Here is a 22,306-nt window from a genome sequence, read left to right as displayed (position 1 = left end):
TTATCTCTTCCCAGCTCCTTGGAAGTGTCTTAAAATTAGCAGAGGAAACAGGAATTTTAACCGGTAATTACAGTGATAAGGGCTGCAATCATGAGGATGTGATAATGAAGAAAGCTCTTAACTGTGCATCTGGGTCATCAGGGCTTTGGCCTTAGAGAAGTGGTATTTAAGATTTAAAGATAAAACAAAAAACCAGTGCATCCAAAGCAAGAAATAGTGTGAGCTCTGAGATCAGGAAACACATGGCAGTTTAGAATACTATAAGGTAGTCTGAATATAGAGTACACATATTGTTTGCATTTTATAATTTTCTATACATTGTGATGTTTTGACTTTTTTTAAAAAAATAGTAGGGGTTGAATCCAGGGGATGTAGCTTATTTCCAGCCCTTTTTTATTTTTATAATGAGAGAGGGGCTCTCACTAATTTGCTTAAGGCCTAAGTTGCTGAGGCTAGCCTAGAACTTGTGATCCTCCTGCCTCAGAGTTCTGAGTCACTGGGATTACAGGCATGCCACCACACCAGGCATGTTTTGATCTTTAAAAAACTTTCTGCCTTGGGAGAGACTGCCTCTTCTGGGGCTAGCCAGTTCTTAGAAGTTAGCAAAGGCTTTTGTATTTGCTTTTGATATACAGACGAATCAGTCTTGGCCCACACTCCAGGAAAAATATATTTCTCTGCCTCAATCATTCCAGGGCCAGGAAACAAGCAACCAGGAACTACCCCTGGTTTAGAGCTGCTGAAATTATTAAAACTAGCCAGTCCTAAACTTTTGACCACCCCACCCTTCACCTTTTCCCTGCCTTTTCCTTAAATTTCTAATAAAGGCCTAAGCTTCCCTGGTTCCTGCCCCTTGTGTCTCCTGACTGGTGCTTTCCCATGTGGCTCTGCCCTGGGTGCTGTGTTCCTATTTCTAGAATCTGTGAGTATGATTTGTGAATATATTGTTTACCTGTGTTCTCCCCCATTATAGCCACACCTGACTGATCATTACATGAAAGAACACAAAATAGTACCCCTGGGAGTTAGGGAAGAAAATGAGATTGGAAAGAGAAACAGGAGTCACATCATTACTAAGCTGCATTATCACATGTATGAAGAGTTCAACCAAGCTAAGTATGCTAGCCTATCTTCAGATGAGTGCAGTTGGTCCTCTGTATTTGTAGGTTCCACATAGATGGCTTCAACCAAATGCACATTAGAAATACTTGAAAAAAAATCTCATCTGTGCTGGACATACATAGACCTTTCGTTGTCATTATTCCCGAAACAATACATTATAACAACTATTTACATAGCATTTGCAGTACATTGGGTATCATAAGTAATCTAGAGATGATTTAATGTATGTGTGAAGATATATGTAGGTTATATGAAGTACTATGCCATTTAAATAAAGGATTTGAGCATCCACAGATTTTGATTTCCTTGGGTGTCCTGGAATTGTCTGACACATATAGATACCAGTGAGTGAATGAACAGATAGGCAAGAGGGAATCTTCTCTACTCTAATTGCTCTGGAATAATTAATGGTTCCTCAGGTAGGAGACTGGTGCTCCCTTTCCCTGTTGTCTGGCTGAATGTTGTGGTTTGCAGGAAAATACATTGCCTAGGTGAGGCACCAGGAGTAGAGGTTAAGAGCACAGATTCTGGAGTTAACACCTGTGTTCCAGACTTGGCTGTACCACTTACTAGTTGGATGATTTAGGCAAGTCATGATTTAATTTTCTCATCTTTAAAAGGAATTAAAAAGTACCTATCATAGAGTTACTTAAAGCATTAAATGAGTTAATGTGTGTGTACTTTTCATAGAAGAGTGGCTAGTACATAGTAAATACTATAGAAGTATTAGCTTTATAGGTGTAGTAAATCCTATTCATATTTAACTTTGAAAGACACCCAGATTCATCCCACTAGAACCACATTAAGACACTGTCTTGAGCTAGGTATAGTTGCCGCAGTCTGGCTGGGCACAATTCAGGAGCCACTTGTCAAAAGAAACGAACTTTATTTTTAGAACACACGCCAAACCACACAGCTCTTCAGGAAAACCTTCAGAGCCCAACTGCCACCACCCCGCTTCCCACAAGCCTCTCAACCTCCCCCACTCCTCCTGCTCTTGAGGCCCATTGGCTGGGTCGCGTGGGCGGAGCCAAAAAAAAGTCCCCCAATGAGCAGCTCCGTGGTCTGAAAGGGCGGGGAAACAACCCAATGAGCATCACCCCAGAGGAGCCAATCAGTTGGCAGCTAGAAGTTTGCTGGGGCCGCTGTAAGCCAATCATCAGCTGGCAGCTGGAAGTTTGCTGGGGCCCCTTCGGCTGTGGCTCTCAACATATAGTGGTGCACACCTGTAGTCCCAGTTACTCAGGAGGCTGAGGCAGGAGGAGCATGAGATTGAGGCCACCTTGGACATAGCAAAACTTCTAAAAAAAAAAAAAATCACATTGCTGTGTGAGTTAGATGTAGTAGTAGACAAACTGCCTACTGCAAGGCAATCCATGAACTTTAAAATTTAGTTTGTTTTTATTATGGTTATCACAATTTTAAATATCATTTCTTCTGTTATTATTATTACAAAGAAATACAAGGCTATGGTCCAAGAATAAATAAATGACCAGTACAATGAAGTCTAAAAACAGATCCACAGGTGTATAGTTACTTATGACAAGAGCAGCATGCAGTGCCGTGAGAAAGAGGGGTTTTTTGAATGGTCAATTGAATATCCCAATGGGGAAAAAAAGGGAACTTTACCTTTATATCATACTTATCCTTTGGTATAGGCTTTTTCAAACAAGATCAAAAAAATAAATCATAAAGGAAAAGATTGATAATAAATTGGACGTTACCATTTATATTAAATGTAAATTTTAACTTTATAATAAACTTATGAGCACTATTACATCAAAACCCGCTTATTTTTCTCTTGTTACTTCTCAATATGAGAAAAACATATCTGCAAAACAATCTGACAGAGCATTCCTATTCAGAATAAAGAAGTCTTCAAATCACAGTGGAAAGACAGACAACCCCGCAGAAAAATGAACAAAAAGAAATGTTGTAGCCGTCCCTCAAAAGAGGGTTTCCAAATGACCAATAAGCACCTATGAAAAGTGCTCAATCTTAGCCATGAAAATGCAAAATCATAACACTAGAGAACCACCAAAATAGCTAAAATTTAAAAACTTAAAATACCCAGTGTTGTCAGGGATGTGTGGAACACATGAACTTTTATGTCATGTTTACTATGTAAAGCAAGGTGAGTAGTCTTAATTTGTAGCTTACAATTGAATCATTCTGAATCTTAAGAGACACAAAAACTAGTCCTTGCAGTTTGTGTTTGATCAAAACCACAGATGACAGCAGGTGGCACTAGAGCGCATATTAAGTTTTTCAGGACTGGGCTGGGGTTCTGACCTGTGTTTGCAGAGCCAAGAGAAACTCCATCCTCCTCCAGAGTCCACGACCCCATCACCCCTTCTCACTTCTGTTGTCTCTCCCTTTGCTGCCTAGGAGCATTGTGCAGCTTAAATAGCTAGTGTATTCTAAATCTAGTGCTGAGGATTTTAAACCCAGGTTTAGAAGTTGCATACTAAAATTAGAAAAATATGCTTCCATCTCCCAGGAAGAAGGTCATAAAACAGGTCCGGTGGGGCAAAGAGAAAATTATCTAATGATTATGAAATTCTCCCCTCATTTTAATGAAATACATATTTACATTAAAATCCTTTTGAAAATTAAGCAATTATTCAGAATAAATGATAACCCTTTTACACATATGGTCTCCCCAAATAAGACTCTATGTAACATTTTCCTTATATACAGGATATATATTATAATGTAATGTAAATACTATGCTGTATGTTAGTATTATGTGTTACATATATAAGTGTTGCAACTTTAAACCTCACCAAAAGGCAATAAAATTTGAATGACTATAAAACCTACCTTCTCTTAGATTGTCTTAGTCTATTTAGTTATAAGAGTGAATCTTCTCTATTAAGCAAGATTACAAGAGATAAATCTTTCCACATGTAAAAGCATGTACATGTGTGTGTTCTCATTTTTTGTTTAACAGTATTTGTACTTTTTATTAAGATTATGCTGTTTATTCTAGTTTATATCTTGTATTGATTCTTTTACTTGATAGAAACAAAAAGAAAAAAAATAATCCTATAAAATATTTTTGTCTGACTCAGAGAGCAATGGACAAGCCTGTTATCAAGTCTGGTTTCTACTGGTCAGATATCCCTAATTTGTACCTGTTTCTTTTCCTTTGGGAGACAGTGGAATTTACATGTAATGGTCAAAACTATTGTGGACTGCTGCTTATCCAAGCAACTTCCTAATAACTTCTTAGATATTCCTATTATAAATCTTTTATTTGTTTGTTTGCTTTTTACAGATGACATAGCAAACACAAATATGAATTCTAACCAAAGATTTGCACGCTCAATAATTTTGGACACTTTGGCATAACCATATAACAGAAAAGGATTCTCCTAGGTAGCAGCTGATGGTACCATTTATAAATACTCATTACTGAGAGAAGGGCCAGGGCTCATTTTTTTTTTTTTTTCAGTGCTGGGATTGTGAACCCAGAACACATGTTAGGCAAGTCTTCTAGCACTGAGTTACATCCTCCTCAGGAAATATTTGAAGGAAAGAATGATTGAATTTGGAATGGATATTTTTGTTGAGTTATTGTCTATCTTAAAGAAGAGCCCCAGGGTGGTATCTCGTAATGCGGTTATTTTTTGCTCTTCCAGAGCATAAACAGTTTACAAATATATACCCAGTGCTGACTAATGCCAGCTACAGTGATAAGTGCTAAGGATAGAGAGTTGAATAAGACGTGGTCTCTATACTTATAGAGCTTATAGTTGAACAGAGAACAAATAAACACAGTAGAATAAGCACTGTATTAGTTTGCCGTGCTTCTGCAACAACTTACCACAATTTTGTGGCTTAAATCACCATCACATTATCTTAGAATGCTGGATATCAGCATTCCACTATTGTCATGTATTAAATAAATAAATAAAGAGATTTTTTTAAAAAAAAAAGAATGCTGGATATCAAAAGTCTGAAATGGTTTTTAGTGGATTAAAATCAAGCTATCAGCAGGGCTGCATTTCTTATAGAAAACTCAGTAAAGACTACTTTTTCTTGTCTTTTCCAGCTTCTAGAGACTGCCTGCATTCCTTGGCTCTTGTCCCATCCTCCATCTGAAAGTTGGCAGCATAGCATCTTCAAATCTCTAACACTCTTGCCTTCCTCTTTCTCTTATAAGATTTCCGTGATTACAGTGGACCGGCTGGATAATTTGAGATAAATTTTCCTATCTCAAGATCCTTAGCTTAATCACATTTGCAGAGTCCCTTTTGCCACATAAGGTAACATATTCACCAACTCTAGGATTAGGATATGAGTCTTTTGGGGAGGGGGCAGCATTTTTCTGCCTACCAGAAATAATCTACCAAGTACAAGAAGAACATAAAACCAGCATTCCTGTAATAGATTGGGTAGTCCAGAAAGGTCTGTGAGATACTCTGAGATATAGTGGATGAGCAGAAGCCAGCCAAGACTATAGGATGTGAATGGGTTTGAAGGTTTCCAATTAGAAGAACCAACATGTGCAAAGTCCCTGAGGTAGGAGCATCCTCATCTGCAAAGGCTCTGGATTGACCATGAGACAGAACTAACCAACAGCAAGATTTTGTTTTAGCTTGTTCTTTGGGGTTTTGTTTTGTTTTGTTTTTTTGTTTGTTTGTTTGTTTGTTGTCTGTGTTTTTTTAACCTAGCTAAATGTAATTCAGTGCACTAAGTAGTTCTCCATTTCTGGAACCTCTCTCAAAGCCAACATTACACACAGTTTCAAGGGATTGTTATCTGGAAGGGGGAGAGACCACATTCAGAACAAAACCAAAGGCAATGATCTAATCCTCTTTAGGAAAGGTCTGCTCCTTGCTGTGGTCAGCTATTATTCCGATCGTGTTTTCATGTTGGCCGATTTCTTTTGCAGCCACTCGTTGTGAGGATCTGAGGGACAGAACTTACACAGCAGGAAGAAACAGCTGGAGGCAGGCAAGGGCATTTTTTAAAAATACTTGCAAAATGAATCATAGAGCTTTGTTTCCTCTTATGTCACTTACTGAGAGCTTTAAAACTCAAGCCAGCCCTGATTGAAAATCCTTGTAGTGAGTTGTTTGCTTGGCACTTTGATTCCCAACATTTTAATAAATATTTGGGTACCTTTCCATGAACCCTTTTTAGCTATCTATGTCATCTGAGTAAAGCAGTGCCAGCTGCCAGGAAATTCATTAAGTTGACTTTTTTACCCTGTCGGCCCAGGGATCAAACCCAGGGCTTTGTGCATGGTAAGTATAACTTTCCACTGAATGGTACCCCCAGCCCTAAATTGTCATTTTAAATATTTTTGCAGTTACTAAGCCACTTCAGCTCTAACCACAAAATCTCTAATGAGATTTTATATGTATGACATTTTTTTTAGTCCTAGACATCAAAACAACTCTAATCCTATTCCTCTTAATTCTGTCTGTTCACCTTAGTTATTATAAAGCCACAGGAAGAATTCTCATTTAATTAGTTTTTTTGTTTTCTTATTTTTTTTCTGTATACTTAGAGCAAAGGCAGATAGAATTGTAGCTAAGAGTAAAAACTTCAAGTTATGACAGACCCTGCTCTGAATTCTCCACCACCCTATTTCCTTGTGTGTGAACCTCAGCAAACCCTTCTGCCTTGTGCACTTGTTCCTCATCTGTAAAACTGGGTAACATCTGCCATAAGAAAGTAGTCATGAGGATTGAAGAAGATAACAGCACAGTGCCTGGAATAGGTTAGTGCACACTGAATGTAGTATGTCACTGTGACTGAATTATGTTGACAACCACAAAACAAATTAATATGACCTTCTTGAATGTTTTTGTGGTATACCCGAGGTAAGTGTAGATATGGCACCCTAGGGGAAGTAAATAGGCCCAACAACCCACTCCAGAAAAACAGTAATAGCTTCAATTGACCAACAAGCTTGACAGAACAACACAGGATGAGGTTGTTGGCATAATTGAAAGCTACATTAAGAGAGTATACAAAGTAAAGGAGGTGATGGTCCTATTTTATGCTGTTTACACTTTGTCCATTGTAGTGTGTCTAGTTGTAACTGTGCCTGATTCTAAAGGGCCTTGATATGTTAGATTTTTTTTTTTCAGTTTGGGGATTTTTTTTCTATATATTGATAAGAAAATATTTCTGAGATGTCCTAACTTAGTTACAGGCCAAAGAATGGAGGGAGGAAAGAGATAAGAGAAGTTCATTTTAACTCACAGCTTCAAGCTGTGATCAGGATAGTGAAGAATTCAGAGATACCCCCATGAGAAACAATAGAAGGAACCAGAAAAAAGATTAATCAGGACCATGATGGCTTCCTCAAATATTTGTTCAGTGTAAAGGGAAGTTAACATCCATATAGCTCCTAAGTACAGAATGAAGATCAATAAGCAGGAGCTATAAAATAGGGGATTATAGCTCAGAAGAGAAGAACTTTCAGATGATTTAGAGCTGCCCAAATAATAATGGCTCCCTGTGTTTGGGTCTTCCTGCAGATGCCTATGGGAACACATCTGGGGTACTGAGAAGGATTATCTACCCCTGGGCAAAGGAGGGACCACATGAGTTCTGCTACCCTTTACCAGTTAGCTTTTTGGATGTGCCCACCAAGGTTTCCCAAACAAATCACAACATCAAGGGAGGTTGTCTCTTTGGCCTCCTAGGATGTGAGCCCTGAGAACTGAAGTGCTGAAGAAAGTTCCCTTGCAGACAGAACAAACTCAAGGATCAGAGACTAACTGACTCATAACAGGCTCCTATTTATATAATTCTCCTATTTGGGAAAATACAATTTGTTCCATAATATGTATGTCCACATCCATAAAGTAACAAGCCTATTATTAAAATTGTCGTGGCAGACCCTGTAAATAAGAATTAGGTTAGGAAAGAATCTGAAATGGCTGGAAATAAGTAAAAGCTGGGACTGATTGCTTCTTTCTCCCCAAAGAAAGGTTAGACACATTTATAGACAAAGTTGAGTAGTGGGACTAGAATTCAAAGGTTTGGAACTTTATCCTGTCTCAGTTGATAACTAGAACTTGGCTAAATCAGTTATACTTTCTGGGCTTCTGTTGTATCATGTATGGTCCCAATGACCCTTAAGACTTCCTCTGTCTCTAATTCCATGGTCCATGATGGATAATCTTATACATGTAAAATGTTGGATGAAGATAATGTCCATTTGAGCCTATTTGTTCTTCTACAAGTCATTTAACCTTAAACTTAGTTTCATATATACTTTAAAAGATAATAAACAATCATGAATGAGTGTGGTGGCAGTGCAGGATTACACATTAGGTAATGTACATGAAAAAAAATTAATAATCTGGCCATTTGAACATGATTTAAAATATGGAGTATACCACTGCAAAGCCCTTCATTGCCAGCCAAAAATTTCAACATGTAGAAGACTATTGCTAGATACCTATGAAATACCTGTTAGCCCTTCTTTTTTACACTGGCTTCATTTGGGATGAAATGTAATCAAATTTTCATTGTGGCTAGAGGACCATGTTTCCCAGTGGCCATTGAGAAATAAGCAGAAATCTGTTAAATGGAGCTTCTGAAAACACTTTATATCCTCGTTTAAAAAAAAAAAAAAGCTGGTGTGCACTTTTTGCCCTTCCCTATATTTTTGCCCATAATGTGCTTATGAAGCCTTGAGATGCAGAAGCAGGCAGACACAGAGCCAGGGGATAAGGAAACAGTGTCCTTGATGACTCTGAAACAGCTATGCTGGCTCTGGCTGCTTCCACTTCTTATAACTGGGAGCCATAAACTCCTAATTGTAGACAGAAATCTATTACAAGCAGCCTAATGCAATCTTGACTAATGAAATATCCCCAAACAACTGCTTCCCAGTTGTCTCACATTAGGTACACCATAGCATGAACTAATTTAACTTGATAACCACACAGAAGTTCCCGCCTCTTAAGAGAAAATACACTGATCAGCAGCCCAACCCAGTATTCAATGACAATGGAGAATCCCCCCCTTGACCTTCTCGCTTTGCATTTTTTTCTTCCAGATATTGATAAGAAAATATTTCTGAGATGTCCTAACTTAGTTACAGGCCAAAGAATGGAGGGAGGAAAGAGATAAGAGAAGTTCATTTTAACTCACAGCTTCAAGCTAAATCAAAAAAGAAAAAAAAAAACTGTCCCACATTCCTTTCCTGTGTGCTGAAGATTTGCCATCAAGGTCACATTGCATTCTGCTTTTGAAACCAACAAACTAAGAAGTTGCAAAAACTTCCCTTTATGGACTGACTTCCTATCCCAGGACTTTGCCCACTTCGCATTATCTGTAGCCAATGTAAGTTCAATGTAAATGATTTATGTTTCTTTTTCCAAAATTTTTATTATAAAATATCCTGGCCCCTTAGGTCCATGGACATTTTCTCACCTGCTCTCTGGCCATGCTGCTGGTTGGCTTAGGGGAGTTAATTGATGAAAGACCAATCCTTTCATCTTTGGGTATCATCTCTAACAGTTCAGCAGGCCCTTTATGTCAGAGACCTGTTAGTATCTGGAACTTTGATTTAACAACATGCCATTTAGTGTTTTCAGAAAAGAGCTCATCATGGTAACCTCTGTGGTAATAAGAATAATAAACATAGTAACTACTATGTTCCTTAAGGGACTTTTGATTGATCAACATCGAATAGCACTGCTTAATTCAGAAACATCCAGAAAGAGGAGACAGTATTAACATTGAATAGCCCTTGTAATAGTTATACTTACTGTTCCATAAAATTATATTTAAGTGCTAAGAAGGTAAACGAAATTATTGTCTAATTCATTTTATCATGCATACTATTTCATATTAAGTTTATGTTACAATAGTTATTTTTATAGCTGCTTGCTTTATTGCATATGGAGTCTCTTGTAATATTATGCATATATTAAATTTATGCCTGTTTATAAAAGTTAAGAATAATTTTACAGTTTTAGGTGATTGTGTAAGTTCGTCATTTTCTTAGCTTTTATGACATAAAATTGGTTGTATTTATGTGATGCTGAAGTCTTGGTCAGTATGAAACTCTGTTATATTATTTTCCTAGGAGGAATACAGGTTCTATTTTGTAGCAATATACTTCATGACGCAGTTTACAGAAGTGCCTGTACTCCATTTAAGAAGAGACAGTAGTCATCTTTTTTTTTTTTCATCCTATAAGGATTTGTCTCCTTAAGTTCCTGCTAAACAGTGCAGATTGCTCTCAACCAAGTCTTCCCTCCAAATCATGGGAGTTCCTTTGTCACTTCTCTCTGTGTATCTTCCACTAACCAATCCACTTCACTTCTCAAATACTCAGCTTCCTTTAGTACCTCAATTCCTGATCACTAGGTCTATTATACTGCCTCCCTCTGAGCATGGCCATGTTCTTCAAATACAGCCAGGGGTTTCTGCTTGCCTGGGCTATAGCTGGTTACTCCTCTACAGGTTCCAGGAAAAAAAAATCTGTGATTTATTTTTAAGCTTTCTGCATATTCAGAGGGCCCCAGTGGCTCCCACCCAACATCTCCCTTCTCACTTTCTCTCTTTCTTTCTCTTTCTCTCACTTTCTCTCTCACCTCCTCCCTCCCAGATTTACCCTGTAGTGTCACAAACCAAAACCAGCCTCTGTAGCCCAGGTTTACCCCAGGTAGGAATGGCTTTTCCTAAAAGGCTAGCTCTCCCAAGAAGGACTCTTAGAACAGTGGCTAACAGAAATTCAAATTCCCCCATCTTGTTATAATCATACCCAAAAGTCATTTGTTTACATATTCCCATGAATAACCAAAGAAAGCTCTACATTCACATACTCACTTCATAATGTCATTTTTTAAACTTTGATTTTAGAAATGACAGCCTATAAAGAGTACAAAAGGTCTGGACCTTTCTTCAGCTTGTAAAGATCATGGAAGAGTAAATCAGGATGAAATCAGATCCCTAGGACCCAAACCACATCTGGTATATTTACTTCTGTTACAGTCACAGGGTCAGTGTTTCCATTTTCACACAGTCTAAAGGGAGAGTATATGAGGCATCTAATACTAAAACTCCAACATTTAAATGAAAAAATTTCCCTAACAAGTAAAGGGAGATATCCCATGTGAAAGGACCAGGCAATTCTTTGGGCTCCCTTAAGTGAAAATATTTCAGAAAGGACTCAAGAAAGACAGAGGTCCTTGCAGCTGAAGGCCAAGTTAATGAGCACACATAAGTACAAGGTGTGAATTTAGCTGAACAAGAAGTTAAAATAGAAACACAACTCAATGAAAATTTTGCCAACAATAGAAGTGACTTCTATACAAGGGAAATTTCCACTCTGTTTTAGAGAACAATTCAGCTGACTGAGGTTTAATTTTGCTAACATAACAGAAATGTTGTTCTGTCAAGAACCATATATTTCAATGAAAGCCATTTACCAATGTCCCAACCTCTGGGAACACCCTGTCCCATAACATCTGGAGAAGATGGTCGCGTTCCAGCTCCCAACCCATATGTTCTGAGAAGTTCTGCCTCCTACTATTTCTGAGGATTCCTGATAGGATGTGCATGGCGTGTGTGTATGCATTTGTATGTGTGTGTTAATATGCTCACACATGTGGTCCTTGCCACAACAGCAGAGCAAAGGTTAAGGAGGTTGTTGGCTTATGTTCCTCAAGTCACCGCTCACTCCGAGTAATTCTCCTGAGCACTTGTTTCTCATCTTAACACTGCAAATATAGTTATTGCTCCTATCACTTCACACCTATGGGGACCCCCCACTTAAATTCTTCAAACCATTAACCTTAGACAGTTGCATGTTTTAAGCTTTTGCTGTGACTCTGGGATAACAGAAGAGGACAGTAGCATAGCATAGATTGGAAAAGTTGAATACCATACCTTTCTGTTCTCAAAATCCTTTGGCCAACTCTCTACTATGGGAGATTGGCGATTTGTCTTTTAGTTTAGGCCCTGGCCTGCTGCTGTGCTTCTAGGAGCTGCTTTCTTCTCTGCCCTGATCCTTCCACCATTTTATCATCTTCTCAGAGTCTTTAGGGTTCCTATACCTTCCTTATTCTGCGAGCAGTGCATTCAAACTCTCTTTACAGAAGAGGCTGAATGAGAACAGTCTGATTAGAAGTTAAGGCTAAAGGACTTATCTCAAAGTCTTCTGTGCTTAGAAGCATACTGCTTTTTACTTAGACTGTATGTTACCCATGTTTTGGGTTGGGGTCTAGATTGAAAAGAACTAATGACACTTTCACTGATATAGCCACCCCTCCATTTATCAGGAAACTCCTGCAGAATAATTTAATTTTCTTCAAAACTTCCTCCTTTCAGAATATACCTTACAGAGCTCACCTTGTATCATTAAAAGCCCTCTCTGAGTATGTCCCAAACAAAAGAATAGCTTTGTCTCTTTCACTTTCCAGAATGTGAAAGCAATTTCAAGCATTCCTTCTTAACAGAGTGTTCCTTTTCTATAAAGCTTATAATATAAAAATTATTAGTATTCAAAGATAAGATGTTCTCAAGTTTACCATGGGGGAACAATACCCCCAAAACATTGAATTTAATATACCTTATCATTGGTAGCTCACCTCCCTTATTTGTGGTTCAGAAACTTGACCTGAAGCAGTTCTATGGCAGGTCAGAGTTTAAGCCCCTCAGTAGAAAGCTGGAACTGAAGTCCCCTCAGGACATAGCTGGTCTGATAATAGCTTAGTGGAAAGATTATACAATTTAGCTTGTTCACCTTCTTTGTCAAGTGCAACCAGTGTGGCTCAGAATTCTTATAAACATTACATGGGGTGGGGGTAAGGATTAAATCATATGCAAATGATGTGATTAGACATGGAAAAACATGTGCATATTTATTGAACTATAAAACTTATTTGCCAATAAGGAAACTTATGTTGTATTGTCAAAAGATGGAGTTTCCCATAGTGATCTTTAAATTACAATTCAAATTGTTATAGAAAAACTCAAGGGAAGTCTCATGGGCTCTGAAATCCCATCCAGATCTCAGTGTTGTTTTTCCCCCATTAAAGAGTTGCCTACAATGCATATCATTAAGACACTTGGCAACTTTTAGCCCTTAGGACACTGGTCTCTGTCTGGAAGGCATAGTTCTTATGTATTCAAACATTTTCTTATAATTATAAAATAGTATATATTTATTGTAGAATTTTTTTTAAATACAGATAAGTATAGAGCAAAGAAGAAAAAACTACATGTACTATCATCAGAGATAGACATGGATTACATTTTGGTTTAGCATATTTCTCTAAGACATTTTTCTTTGCATTATATTTAATACATAAATTTCTGGTTTTTTCTATAGTGGGATTATGTTTTATATTTGTTGCTTGGTAGCCTGCTTTTTTAAACACCACAACAAAAGCATAACCCCATATGATTGCATATTCTTCAGAAATTGGCTTTGAAGGTGTTATTATTTTTAAAAAATGGTTTCTAAGCTGGATGCAGTGGAATACACATCTATTACTAGCTGCTTGAGAGGCTGGATCACTTGATTCAGTAGAATTCTTGAACCCAGGAATGTAAACCAGCCTGGCCAACAGAGCCAGACCCCAAGTCTCAGTCACTCAATCAATCTACTCATCAATCAATAGAAAATGGTTTCTTCCTGAAAAGTACACACTAGAGCTAAACCCATTTATTGAACTTTTGAACCATTCATAGTGACCTTTGAGAGGTTACTTAAGGACAAGCCTAAACCCCACTTAATGTGGTTTCAGGATTGGCCCTTGCTTATTTCTTTACCTTCTCCTCTTCTTGTTGTTCCATCTACACTCGAACTTTTAAGTATCACAGACACCAAAACAAATTCCTGGAATGAATCAGCTGGTCAACCAGACAGTTTGTCAGCTCTCTCTGCTTCACTCCCTTCTTAAGGCTTTCAAATTTGTAAGGGCTCTTTCTAGAGAGCTCCCTTGTTTCAGCTGCCTAACGTCTAACTCATCTTTTAGATGCCAGTTTGAACTTCCCTCCTGGGGATGCCTTCCCTGCTCCTCCATGACCAAGTCAGGAGTCACTTTTCTACATTCCCATAATGTTCCCACTCCACTGTTCATAGTATTTATTATCTTAACAGCCTTAGCCTGTTTTCTTATCTGCCTTCACAGAGGGACCATCTCTATCTATCTCAGTCTTAAAATTGTATCCCTAGCACCAATAACAGTATTTGGCACATATTTTATATTTATTTATGTCATTTTTTATGTATATTCCCATGAGAATGAAGTTTCTATGAGAAGGGACCTTAACTGTGTTATTTGCTACTGTATCTAATCCCAGTACCTAGAATTCTATTAATGAATTCTCTTAAAGGGTAACATTCCATATTTTGTTTGTGACTTTGTATCTAAGTATGTATTGTTTTTTATAGAAATGAGATGACCATACATTTTTTTTCACAACCTGCTTTTTTTCACTCAACTATGTGTGTGTGTTGTATGTGTGAATATCATTTCATGTGAGCAAATATCTTCTGTAAAAAATTTTCTCAGTCCATCTTCCACCATTGAATCTTTTAATTATTTCCTATTCTAAACCCTTAACCATATGCTAACTATTTAGAAGAACTTCAGATACATTCTATGAACAGAAGCAAACATCTTCCTATCTGGTGCACTAGCACAATGAGATCAGAAGGTGGCAAAAGAGAGCACCTTCCTCAGTCTCCTTGGAGTCCTAGAACCTGTCCATTCAGATGGGTGCTGGAAGTAGCTCTGCCGTGGCCTTCTGTTTTTCCAGTCCTCTGCATCTCCCTGGTTTTCTCCTTATCCAGGTTTTTCCTCACATCTTAGATAATGAGATGTTCAATTTCCTCTGTTTCATAATGGAGCTGGGGAAGGCATAAAGGAAAGTGGCCTTTCTGGGCATAACCTTCCTCTCTCTGGGATGTTTCAGCCACAAGACCTGAGCCTCATCAAGGAGTAATAAAGTGTTTCTTCCCTATTATGTGCCCAGGCACACAGTATTTAGAGAGCAGTAGCCCTGAATATCTGTCATCATTTGTGTGAGCAATGGTCTTCAATGAATCCACAAACACTTAATAAGGTTTTTTTTTGTCTTTTCTAATTCAAATGCTGAAAAGAATGACCATTTAGCTATAACTTTATATTTGTCCTCAATTATATCTTTAAGAGAATGTTCTAAGAGTTCAAAGATTATATGCATTTTTTAAAGCTGCATTTTTAAGTCTGATGATACATATAAGTCAAATTGCCTGCTCTAAAGTTGTACCAAATAACATTCATGCCCATGGTATTCAATTATGGCTCTCAGCAGCAAGAATAATCACTTACTTTGCTAGACAAAAAAATTGTAGTATCCCCTTGTTGCAATAATGTACATTTCCCTAAAATACGTATTTCTAGGTAATGGGTAGGCAAAAACTGATATCCCATTAATGCATTAATTTACACTTATGTAAAGCATACATTTTCAAAATTAATAATTTCAAAGTATTTCATAATACTGAAAAGAAATTAAGTAATAGATTTTTAGGATTTTTGTCTATTTGTTTTAAGATCATTGGAGACAAGGAGATACTAGTATTTTTAATTCTATCTCAGAACCATATACTACAGATGGTTGGAGTTAAAAATAAATAGTGGGGCTGGGGATGTGGCTCAAGCAGTAGCGCGCTTGCCTGGCAGCCCGGGTTCAATCCTCAGTACCACATACAAACAAAGATGTTGTGTCTGCCGAAAACTAAAAAATAAATATTAAAAATTTTCTCTTTCTCTCTCTCTTAAAAAATTTAATAAATAAATAAATAAATAGTGATCATCTAGGCGTCTCTGTTGTTTTACAGATTAAAAAAAAAAAAATTAAGACCCAGTGGTTGAAGGGAACTGTATCCAACAAGAGCATTGTTGAATCAAAAACAAAATGAGATTCATTTATAGTCATGAAAATTTCTGTGTATTTCAATTTAAGCAGTATCTTGTAGAATATACATTGCAAAAGGTTGTTTAAAAGGTGACATAGTAAAACATGGATAAGACTTTCTTCAAGGAATACAAAATGATAATTAGTATTAACAGATTGCTTTGTAAAAAAGTGAAGCGTTAACCTTGAAAATGTCTACAAAGAAGTTAAATAAAGACTAATAAAAAGTACTTTATAGGTGAAATGTTGTTACACTCTGGTAAAAAAAAAAAAAATTTAAACCCACATATGACCATATTTATATGTACTTCCTGTGGATCTGAATCTGATTATATAACAGAAGTTTCCGAAGTTTGTATTAACTATCAGATAACTCTACATGGTGTTAAGAATTTACAGAGTGGGAGTGCCCACTGCCACTAGCTTGGGAAAGAACTATGTATTCAATCAATAAGAAAACTCATTAGCGATTTATTCTAAACCTAGTGCTATGGAGGAGCTACAAAGATCAAAGACAGGTCTCTGCCCTGGAGAGTTCAATCTAATGGTGAAAATAACTAAGAAATAAGACAGAAGAGTATAAAAGAGCTATGATCGTCCCATCAGAACCAGTGTTGGTCAGTCCCTGAGAGATGTCAGTTCCAGGGAAGCTACAAATAGGACAGACTGGAGTTAAATGCCAGAGAGATCATCGACAAGATGCCAAAGTCTTGTCCAGGGACAAGAGACTGGCCTGGAGCTGAGGTCAGGTGGTTGTCACCATGCTGGAGTTGGACAGCAGAACTGGCAAGATGAATCAAGGACAACCCTTGAGGACAAATCTGAAAGCAGTGACGGGGGTGGAGGGAAAAGCAGGAAAAGAGAATAAGAAACCTAAGGCAGGAGACCCGGGAGAATTGGCAGGAAAATCACTCTGTTGTGGGTGGGGACATTTTTAAGGAGCTATTCCTTAGGAGAATTCCACTGCTGACCTTAAGGGATCCACTATCTGACCAAATATCTAACTATACAGGCATGTATAAAGTCGTGGTGGTAGAGGTCATCACCTGGGAATTTTGAGGCTTTGTAAAGGATGTAACAGAGTTTGGGCTGGCCTGCTTGCAAGATGGACGATGGAAAGAATATGGTGTGGGATGAGGCTTATAAATTGGTACCAACAACCCACATTCATTGAGCACTTCCTTTGGGACAAATCAAATGTAAAGGGCTTCACATGCCCAATCTTGTTTAAGCCCCACAACAGCTTTGGGGCATAAACTCTATTGTTAACTTTCACAGATTAAGCAAATGAGGTTTAGATAGCTTACGTAACTAATCCAGCATTTCACATGACAATTTGAGTTCCAACTATTCTATTCTGTTCTATGAACTAATAAATAATCTCCAGGGGCATCATTATAAAAAGGCTTTCATACTATAAATTCTGGCCATTCTCTCATAGGCAGTGATGATGCATGTTTGATAGGATGGCTTAATGTCATCAGTACAAACTTTAGTCTTTGATTTGGGTTCAAATCTCATATCTATGATTTCTAAGATTCTTTGGTCAAGCTAATTTTCTTAGGCCTCAGTTTCTTGTTCTAAATTAAGAATAATAACAATGTCTTCTTACTGTAGTATAAGATTTAAATACAATGATGTACATTAAAGCAATTTGTTAACTACAAAGCTAAAACAAAATGTTAACTATTAGGATTTTTACCATATTTTAGAAAAATCAAGGCAGTCATTGGGCAGAGTGATAATGAAAGCTATTTGGAAACTGTTCATTGTCCAGATGAAGAATGCTGACATGGTAGTAGTAGTGAGGTTGGAGAAAAAGAACATATTTAAGGGATAAATTAGGACATTTTACAATCAGGACCAAATGACTAAGTGAATATAGGGAAGTTAAAAAAAGGGGGTCAGGATGATTCAAAGTTTCACAGTGAATAATCAGGTGGATGGTGATGTCATTGATTAAGGAGGAAGAGTAGGAAGGATAATATGTTTTATTTCAGGAATATTGCGAGGAGGAGTCTATGAGACATCCAGCAAGTAGAGGTGGAATATGAGTGGGACTGTAAGTGGGGGCTCAGAAAAGTAGCATGCTGTAGATTCATATTTGGACATCCATGGGTGTTTGTGAAACTAAAACTCAAAAGAGTAGATGTGATGGCCAAGTAAAATATAAAGCAGTGCTTTGTAACCCTTTAAAGCCAAGGGACCTCTCCCATCCCTACACAAATATAAATGTGTATGCCAAAATTCGATTGAAGAACAGATCAAAATGAAACTTTGCTAGTAAAATCCAGAATGAGTTGTCTGGAGCCTACCTCTTGAGATGGCCTCTGAATGGGTTTCACTTAGCCCAGTTTGAGAACCACTAACATTGAGCAAGAAGTAAAGAAGAGGGAAGGCTAATTGCCCTACTGAGTCTGAGAGAAAGCAACTTACACAAAATCAGAATGAAATTTAGTTTGAGAGATTTTTTTTTAAATATGTTTTAAAACTAATTCTTTTGGAAGATTTGCCCAGTTAAAGTAATGACTGATACTTTTCCTGGCCTGCTCCCATTGTCTGACACTGTGCTACAAAGTCCATGCGTGCCCACCAGAAGCCACAGGGCCATTCAAATAAAGAGCTGGCCGAGTGCTTATGCTAATATTGATTTTTCATGTTGATGCACATTGTTTTTCCTCCTTATCAGAAGAGGGTTATCATGTACACATCTTCTGGGTCATTAGTGCTGAGATAACCATGTTTGTCACAATTCCCATAAGACTCTGAAGGGGTGTCTAAACTACATAAATGTTGTCCACCCACTCAAATAGTTATTTAATAAAAATTATCCTAAATATTTAACTTGTAAGTTTCTTAAACATTTAATTGGTTAAGCTTATTCTTCTAATTAAGAGAGTCTGCTTATTATTTCCAACACTGTGGAGGTCTTAATCCCAAATCCACTGAGTGCAGTTTGATTTGGTTACTAAATCCGAAGACCTAAGAGAGACAATGAGAACAAGAAAGAGAGGAGACAAGAGGGTGGCCAAAAGAGAAAAGATAGAACAATAGGTGGTACATTAAGAGCTATTGTTAAAAAAAAACTAAAAACTAAAAAACCTAATAATATCTTTGTGATGTGACACAATGAATATTTCTCACTTCCTCAAAGTTCAAGGTCATAGATGTATGTGATTAGCATGTGGCTGTTTATTTTGTGACTTGGGCACCTTTTACAAGGTTTTGTGTCCTTGGGTCGAGTCTTTGCTACCTAGCAGGTGGACTGGGATGAGAGAACACCACACAGAAGATTTCCTGGGCCAGGTTGAAGATGAGCACATCACTTATGTACATATTCCATTGGCTAGAACAAGTAACGGACCACACTAATCTGCAAAGGGGTTGGAAAATACAGTCTCGCTGTGTGCCCAAAAGAAGATGAAAGTAGATACTGGAAGCAGCTAGTCAGTTTTTGCTACAGAGGAAATAAAAAGTGCCTATGCACAGTTTTGTAAAAATTGGGAAAAAATAAAACCCTTATGGCATATGTATGTGTGTATAAATATATGTATATGTATATGTATATATATATATGTGTGTGTGTGTGTGTGTGTGTGTGTGTGTATATATATATATATATATATATATATATATATATATATATATATAAAATTTTTATCCTGATTTCTCTTATCTGTAAGCCTTAATCCAAAAGCCTGAAAGGTGAATACCCATTATCTTCATCGCTGCCACAGTTAATCAGTGAATTAATTCCTAGGCAGGAGTAAATTACTATGTTTTCAGATGTACCAAAGAAAATGTTCTTTCCCATTATAGGTAAGACTCAATTCTTAAAATATTGTTTTTAAAACATTTCAAATAATTAAATAAAATTTATATGTATTTGATATAGCTCCACCTTGTTATATAAACTTTTCCTTACAAACTTCTTATAAAAACTTCTTCACATTCTTAGCCAAAAAAAGATTTTTAAAAAAAACTAGACATACCCACTGAGTCATAGAATAATTGGAATTTTGACAGGGAGATAACTGTAAAGCAGTTCTTTTAGAAAGAACACCACTCTGCTTTATTTAAACTCCACAAAGTAGGTAAGCGTTTTATGGGTCGTGGATTTTCTAACAGGGTATTATGTAATATGTAGTTCAGCTTTGAATGGTTTTCTCCTTTGTTCTTCTTGCGCACCACACATATGCCATTTAGTGACATCCTGAGGTCTGAGAGGCTATTGGATTAGATCTTCTGAAAAGAAAAGGTTATTCTGCTGCATGTATAGAAAAAAGCTTTGATGATTCACAAAATTAAAGCTTCTTAGTTCCTGGCAGGGGAGATTCTCTAGCCAATGCTTTGAAAGGAAAATGGCTGTATTATAACTTGCACCCTAATAGAACCAAAGAGCTCAGCTGACATTTTTTTTTTTTTTTCAGGAAGGACAGAGCAGTTGGCTAATGTTGATTAGACAACTCTTAAACAGCACAAAATAGACAAAGACATTTTCAGCCTTAAAAAAAATGTGTCAATAAATCTGCATTTTACTATAAGTTTAAGGATCGTTCCAGTAATTCTTTTCTCACTGTGGATAAATAATGATTGCAGAAACATCAATCATGCCCTTCATAATTTGTCCTGTGCCACTGAGTTATACCATTGCAGTATGTCTGATAAGTAAAATTGTCTTAGAAAGTGTAGTCTAATCATATTTGACATAAATTGAGAATCAGAGTAGGATCATCCATTCCCTTTTTTTTGGTTTTCATTCCACCCAGTGTTTTTGCTCTTTCTGACTGAAGAGAGCACTTACATCAGTTTGTAATTGGCACCAGAACTGATTGCTTAATAATTTGGAAGAGTTTTGAGTTCAATAAAAGAAGTTCTTGCTGGATTTTTCCTTTTTTGTTGTACCAAAGAATGTTGTCTCTTTTCTTTTCTTCCTCATTATATTCTGATCTTTCTAGGCCAGATTCTATCCTTCATATATTTTAATCTTTAACCTTTCTGATTATGGTCATTGCAAAGTGAAATGTGTGCCTGCAGTTATGTGTTCAACCTAGCATTATGTGGAATACATGATTTGGACCACCCTGGCACCTGAGGTAATTTCAGTTGCTGTGTGAACACAGAATTTATTAATTAATAAAAAAACTAATTAGTTCCTCTAGAATTTATTTATGACTCATGAATAGTGAAAAAAATCACTCAGTTTCAGTTCTCTTTCAATCCTTCCTTCCTTCTTTCTTTCTTTTTTTTTTAACTGGGAATTGAACACAGTGGTACTTTAACATTGATCTATGTTCCCAGCCTTTTTTATATTTTATTTTGAGACAGGGTCTCACTCAGTTGCTTAGGTCCTCAATCTTGGTATTCTCCTGCCTCAGCCTCCTGAGTTGCATGTTTCTTCATGCCCAACTCTTTCAATCCTTTCATCAAAGAGAAAGTCTGTCTCAATGATAGTTACAAATTTATTCCTATTGCTTGTCATTCTATTGAAGAAAGAACAAATTTCAAGTCAAGAGTCTTCAATAGAGAACATTAACTGGAACTTAATATTTTATTTTTCTTATTTTTTAGTTTTCATCTATGTACAACAAGTGAAATGCATTTACTAGTTACCAAATAAAATAAGATTTTCTTTAAAAATAAACATGCTTAATGCTGAAAAGGGATTCCATTTGAAGGAAAATGTGAAATGGTAAGAGTAAGTAGTTTACAGGATTGAGCAACAAAGGCATCAAGTCCTGGGATTTTCTTTTAAGTGAAACTTCTTATTACTGATTAAATTTCCTTATTCATTACTATTCTGTTCAGATTTGCTGTGTGTGTGTGTGTGTGTGTGTGTGTGTGAGAGAGAGAGAGAGAGAGAGAGAGAGAGAGATTCTCTCATTGTATGTGACCATGAATTTATCTGTTTCTTCTAGGCTATCCAATTTTTAGTGTATAATTGTTCAAAGTAGTCTCTTATCATCCTTTGTATCTCCAATATCAGTTGTAATCTCTCTTCTTTCATTTCTGATTTTGAGTTTTCTCCTATTTTTGTAATTAGTCTAGCTAAAGGTTTGTTTTATCTTTTCAAAAAAAACTCTTAGTTTCTTTTAAAGAAATACTTCTTTAAAAAAAAAAACTAATACCAATTTTTCTCAAACTCTTGCAAAAAATTGAAAAAGGAATACTTTTAAGTATTTTACAAGGCCAACATTTCCCCAATACCAAAGCCAAACAAGGATACTACAAGAAATAAAGTTAAAGGCCAATATCACTGATGAATATAGATATAAAAATCTTCAAG

The sequence above is a fragment of the Marmota flaviventris genome, chromosome 15, assembly GCF_047511675.1.
Source record: "Marmota flaviventris isolate mMarFla1 chromosome 15, mMarFla1.hap1, whole genome shotgun sequence".
NCBI classification, from domain to species: Eukaryota; Metazoa; Chordata; class Mammalia; order Rodentia; family Sciuridae; genus Marmota; species Marmota flaviventris.
The sequence above is the reverse complement of the archived record's forward strand: the minus strand, read 5'-3'. Positions refer to the sequence as shown.